Source organism: Saccoglossus kowalevskii, chromosome 8 (genome assembly GCF_978046115.1).
Source record: "Saccoglossus kowalevskii chromosome 8, keSacKowa6.1, whole genome shotgun sequence".
NCBI classification, from domain to species: Eukaryota; Metazoa; Hemichordata; class Enteropneusta; family Harrimaniidae; genus Saccoglossus; species Saccoglossus kowalevskii.
Window position 1 is genome coordinate 12,843,414 of NC_140648.1, and position 7,066 is coordinate 12,850,479.

Below are 7,066 nucleotides of genomic sequence, written 5' to 3' on the forward strand. Positions count from 1 at the left end.
TGACAGAAAATTTCAAGTCTCCTACCTAGCTAAATATGCTGCAGGTATGTGTCACCCTCTTCTGTCTGGGGTGCTCGATACTTGGCTCAGCGTATTATTATATTGGGGATTTATTTGGTAGCACGACTCATCTTGGCAATTCGGGGTAAACTAGGGGATTCCACGCATCAAACACACCATATATATGTAGTTTTAACGTAGTGATAAAATCACCTCTGACATGCTATCACCATTCTAAAAATATGTAAATTATCACACATGCGCCATGTGCTAACATTCGCCGCACATTCTAATCAAGATTATGCGGCATGAATCAAAATATGAATGGACATGGACAATGGAAAGGTGTGAATGGAAAGTAGAAATAGGAGACAACGAGACGACAGGAGAGACTTGGTGCCCCCCACTCAAGGCTCCAACACCAAACACAATTGCAACGCCAAATGTTTCCAGGCCAAGCGCCACCAGATCTCAACTATCAACAAGCCTAAACATTTCTACTCGTACACAACCACAAATACCTGAATCAGTTGCACTAACAGTCATTCAAGATGAAGTTCCTAATTTAAAGATCCCAAATATTTATCCAACTCAGGTACCACACCATTTGTCATGACCAGAGTAAACAACTCCTGAAGACAAAATTACCCTCTGTTACCCATCCACTTCAATTGAAACAATCATTCAAAAATCACTCTCTAGCAATAGTAGTAGGCCTCTGTGGCAACATTTTCTCAAGATTCAATTCAATATCAGTCTTTACTATACTTTGATATGTCAACAAATATCAAACTTCTTGTCATGTAATTTTGTTGTGCTTGTATATAATATATATGCAGTATCCTTCAAAGTCATGTATGAGACTTTTCTAGCAAGGCAGTGTTGAAGCTACACTCATTTAAATCTGACTGCAATCTTTCGTGACATTTTCACTACTTAGGCCAGACTATTTTTATTCCTTGTTTCTCGAGTTTTTATAAAGCAATTTTTTTTGAGGAATGCGGGAAAAAAATAAAATTAATTCTTTTTTTCCCATTAGATTTGTGTGATTCTCAAAGAATTGTAAGTGAGATTATTGATCGGAGAGAAGTAATGAAATAAGATTATACATGTAATAAAATTTTGTTTCTCATCTGCGCGAGACTTCGGTACTCCCACGAAAATGCAACTTGGGTTTGTTATGCGCCGAGCGGAAAAAAAATGAAGATAAAAATATTTTTTTTTAGCATTTTTTTGCACTTACAAGTTGGCGGGCGCGAGAAATTACGCTGAAATAAAATTTTATTTTAAATTTTTTATTTCATTCGGCGGGTTCGCGAAACAAGGGATAATAAAAGTCTGGCCTTACATTTTTAACATTTTATGAGATTCATGTGATCGTTTGACACACCTGCCTTGTATATTATTGTTGATATGTAAACAAGTATTAGGCAACTTCAGACCATTTTTTGTACCTGTACTGAATATGCAATATGCTTCACGTATGAGACATCTCTGCCAAGGCAGTATACACTCATTTATTTTAACTCGTTTACTTCACATTTTTAAACAACAATTTATGTTTGGCAACTTTGTGTTTGTTTACATAATTTATTTATTATATGTTCTCTTGTTCAACTGCCGAATCAACTCGTTATCGTAAACTTCTTTCCTGTAATATAATACTACTTAAAAAATTCTAACTGCACAATCCTTCTTTATCTTTAATTCCAACTGACATTTCTTACTTTACTGCTTCATTTGCAACTATCTTGCTTATTATTTCTAGATGTAAAACAGCTCACTTTATGCCAAACAATCTCAGCATTAACTTGCCATACTGAAGCACTACCAATATAAAGTGGAACGGAAAGTACAAGTATTTATAAACATCAAATGGATTTAGATCAATTATACTCCATTATTCCATTCGGTTGTCATGAACATGACTGAGAAGGGAAACGTCTGTCATATGTTTGTTCTTTTCTGATGGGCTCAGTCTACACCACTATCATTAATAAAATGCTATCTTCAGAAGCAGTACAATAATACCTACACTCTATTTCAATTTTGAAATGTTGTAGTTAGTGTTTGTCCAACACATTCATCATTACTTTCAGAGTATTACTCTAAACAATTTCAGCTTCGTATTTCCCTGATTTAATGGCAACATAAGTTGCTTCTGCTCTACAAATTAGTAACATTTCCATGCGAGATAATTCAACTATCACCTGTATCTCCTACTGGTCACTTTATTCTTACTTGAATGTTTTTTGTAAACTTGTTGTTTATAATTGGTTAAGATAAAAACTATTATTTCCTTGTTCATTACAGACGCTTATTCTATTCACACTGTTATCCAACTTAAACACTTAAAGCGCAGTAGTCGTCGTGCTGCGCATGCTCGAAATTTGTGTTGATCAACAAACGTATTTTCCCATAATGCAGTGCTAGTGTTAGTTATGATATGGGAGAGATGGAATCCGAGCATCGATGAATTTTGCAATGATACTTGTATACGTACTTGCGGTAGACAGCACCTCGTAGATACACGATTACATATTATCCTTATGTTTTTTGCGTAAATATAGCATACCTTTTACTTTGCTTTGCATCATGCTTGTTGTATGCGGTTGTTGGCTCAGCCACCAAGTTCTTTTTGATTGGTTCTTACTTGGTTGTATATCATATAATATACAGTTGCTTTTATTTGCAAATAATGTATACGATCTTGTAACAATCATGTGCACTGCACGGAGTTGTAAAGGTGGTAGCCCCCCCCCCCCCCAGACCTTGTAAGTACCCAATAGAAATATCATTTCTAGCAGGGCTAGATTCAGGCATGAAGGGGAAAACATTAACATATGATCGAGGAAAGGAGAAGCGCCCTCTCGTGCCAATCCCCCCTGGTAAAATCTGTATTAGAAATTGTGGCTTCTTCTATTAAAATGGTACAAAGCAACAGAGGGGATGTGGTTTCTATTACAGCATCCACACACGAGAAATGTTGGTTCTCAATTATTCAGAAAGAATAAAGTGACTTCTATAAGGGATGCGACTCCTAATACAGATTTGTTATGGCACTTACCAGTGATGAGTTTAGTATTCCATACAAGTCTTTGTATACACAATATATTTTATGAACAATATCATTTTCTTTTCATATCATCATCTGAAGAAATAGAGGAGGAAGTGGAAGTTTCTCCAACTACAAGGAAAAGGAGACGTACTGTGGCTCAACCTTCAACTCCAGAACCAGCTCATAATGATTTACAAGAAGATTATGAAAGGAATATATATATATGCACAGAGTTAAAGCCTAACTAAAAAAATATAATAGTAAGCCAATATATTCTTTGTGAATATTTAACCAGTAAAGTATTTCAGATTTTCCAGAGAAAAAAAAACAAACAAAAAACAACCTTGCATTATTTTTTTTTAATTTTGTTGTAGACATTTGTTGATGGTCTATCCAGAGAAAGAATGACAGATTTAATAAAAGGGCTATTCAGGAAGCAACCTAGTGCATATGTAGACATAGTGCATGAAGAAAATGTTCCACAACTACATTCAGAGCCATGGTGTAAGTTTGGGCATTGTTTGGCTATGCCAACACAGCAGGAAAACAAGTGTTGTGTTCTCCGCAGAGGACAAGAATGTTTGTCACTGTCACATTTATTTCAGCGTATTGTACTAGACCCAAATGTTCTGGAAGTGGCAATGAGAGTGGTTGCAGATGTGTACGCTGAATATCCGACCCGAGATAATGCTTGTTTTCGGCAATATGCATATCGCCAATTTATATATTGGCAGCATGGCTGATTAGGTGCTGGTAATCATTGTGTTGTTCCCTCATGTTGTGTATGGGTTATAAGACGACGATTTCCTAGTCCAAATAATGTTGGATACAGGCAAAAGGAAATTCAAGATTAACACATCTAATAAACTTGTACTATGTACACAGGAATTTTTGGCTATGGTTTTTATACATGTATATAAAAAAACAATTCTAAAATGTATATAATTTCTGAATGAAATACACACGTTCCATTCTAACGCACAAGGTGCTGTAAATACAATATGCATGAAATATGTACGTAGTTATATAAGATGGGTACATATACAATGTAGTTTTCAAGAATTGTTATTTTTCTCCAAAAATATATCAACAACAAGCAGCCTCGGCTGAGATCCGCTGTTTAGCTATGCACATTTCAATTAAAAGAACTGAAGATATCATTAGAAAATGAACAAATCTGAGGTACCTACACGTATAGTATCAATGCAATCGAACCAACAATGACGCAAATATTCATCAAAATTAGATAATTGAAGATATCATCACAAAATAAACAAATCTAAGCGAGGTCTGCCCAAGGTACATACACACCAAGAATCAAACCACTAAGAATTGCAGTTTTCAAGAAGAAGTCGAAAAAGTGGACACGGATTCCGATGGACAATCAGTCAACAACGGAGCTAAAAATCAGATTTAATAAATGTCCTCTAAATCCACAATCTAATATATGATCACAAACTTTATGTTTCTATTTCTCTTATTTATGCATTTTTTGTATCCAAACTCAAATAAAATGCACATTTCCAGTATTGTAAACGTGTGCCAGTATATTTGTTATGGATGGCTGTCAGTCGGATATCATTGATCTGAATACTAACTGACATGGTGGACATGTCTTCCAAAATGTATGCTGTATGTGCCAAGCTTCACACCATATCGGATGAATTCATCATTCACAACATGTCATGTGAAGTATATAAATTTAAACAGAATATAATTTATTCCAAGAGTGAATATTATTGCTTGTCATGTCATGTAATCACTTCTCATGCTGAAGATCAAATACATGTCAAGAGACAACAAATGCCAAGCTGGCAGGCTAATGCCATATTAAGAGCAAACCAAAATGTTTTACTGTCATAAAATAATGTATGATGTAATATTATTACCACACTGACATATTTAATCTATACCTTAAGTTTACATCACCTGCACAATGCTGTGAAACATACCAGAAATTGTTTCTCACTGCAGCTGTCCAGTAAGCAATGTCTTTGGATTTCTTTGAGGCCAGAAAACAATTATGTTAGACCAAGATTGACTCGGAGAATAATACCATAATCAATTCTACATGAATGCTCAAGTTGTTTGAGGATGGATACCAATTTACAAACATGTGTACTGCAAATATTAATACAGTTTTACAGTATGTCAAACCCACATACAATGTGGCACAAAAGCATATTGATAATACCACTAGTATATGTTTATAAAGATTCTTCCTAGAGAGAGAGAGATTCTAAGTCAAACACTGCCCTTGCAAGACTGATTAGCATAATTCTATCAGATATATAAGCAGTTTTTGTAGGCCAAGTTTTACCAACTAGAAGTGCTATAAAGTGCTCTTGTGTAAAGTGAATTGAATCAGTTGTTGATCTTTATTGAACACCTAACATGCAACCATAATCCCCAGTCGTGCTCATGCTGCTGTATTGATTGATTTAAAACTAACGACAAAACAAATAAATAATATAAGCTGAAAGTAGTAATTGGTAAGCTTATTCAAAAAGTGATACTGGATATTCGGCAACAGGTTTTGAGGTAACGAGTTATCGATGTACCAAACAGAATTCCAATCCACCCAGTGACGGGCACACACCCACCCATACATTGACATTTGTATTCTGCACACAGAAGCAAATCACTAACAAAATAGTTGCAAACTAAATTAATATGTAAAAAGATCAACTGATGCCCACAATACACAAGATGAATTCTGTCTTGAAATAGAACCAAAACATTCTAATTGTAGCTAATTATTATGTAAATTAGTTTTCTAGACTACTGCAAATTTCAATATTGAAAACTTACCGGTCTGTCACTATTTCACTAATATGTATAGACTGCTCTTTCAAAACTCAGACGTTCCATATTTGGGCTTTTACCATTTATCTCCCGCACGTTGAATATATCTCTGAGCATGGTCACCAACATTGTATGACAGGTACTGTGCTGAATAACCTGGAGAGTCATTCCTCCCATCACCAACAAGTACAGCCATTTTTAATCCCTTATGTGCGTTTAACAAATCAGTCTGCATGTACCTTCAATACTCCAAATGGCAGGGGCAGTATGTAGCTCTTAGACTCGCTGGAATGTAGTGGCTGATATTGTGGCACTATTGCTGAAACGGAATATCAATTCCCCTTGAATTGTTAAAACTGTTGCCAGCTAGTAAAATATGCAGCCATCATATCAAGGCTGTGACTGCCATCTTACATTTCTATGCCCATCAGTGCAAGTCGCGATCCATTGAATAGTTTCAACACAAGATGAATCATATGTCAAAGCCTTGCAACAACATTCACGGCTACAAGATTTACCGTGAATTTGTTTAATCAAATCAGCAATTGCAGGAACAATTTTTGAGCTGTCTATAGCATCAGACTCATCACTACCAACCTCCGGATCAACATCTTGTATACCATAACCATTAGTGTTGAACAAATCTGTACATTGTATACGCAATTGGCTGTATAGCAACAGGTTATGTCACCAAAATGGACTTTAAATACACCTTTCCAATAAGTCGCGCGCTCTATCAATGAAGCCCTTCTATCACATGAATAAATGTAATTAACATGGTTTTCATGCATAAAAAATACTGTTTTGAGATGTTGACAATATTCTCATGACACATCCATACAATGTCTCAATGTGCATGTACATTGTTTACTCTCGTATGTGTCACAGAAGCACAATGTTGCAGAATGTGCAATTTATTGAACCAATTAACAACATTTTGATTTATTTTAGGGAAGTGGGAGATATACTTTACATTTTCAACTCATTCACTACGCAAAATCATAAACTTCATTAGAAAAGTTACAGCAACAAATTTCCAGAATACAGAGCATAACATATCACATCACTGAAAACCTACAATATATTACCCATTGTCATGCTATTACAGCTTCAGATAGACTGTATTTTTTCATTGTATACATGAACAATATATGATCATTTGTTATAATAAATCCAAGCTCAGAATAGCACACATATTGTCAC

The 7,066-nt window shown here is 35.2% G+C and overlaps 1 pseudogene; it reads left to right on the forward strand.

Moving 5' to 3' along the window:
- The first annotated feature begins 301 nt into the window (after positions 1 to 301).
- LOC144343236 (uncharacterized) lies at positions 302 to 3,912 on the forward strand (annotated as a pseudogene).
- Positions 3,913 to 7,066: the final 3,154 nt, after the last annotated feature.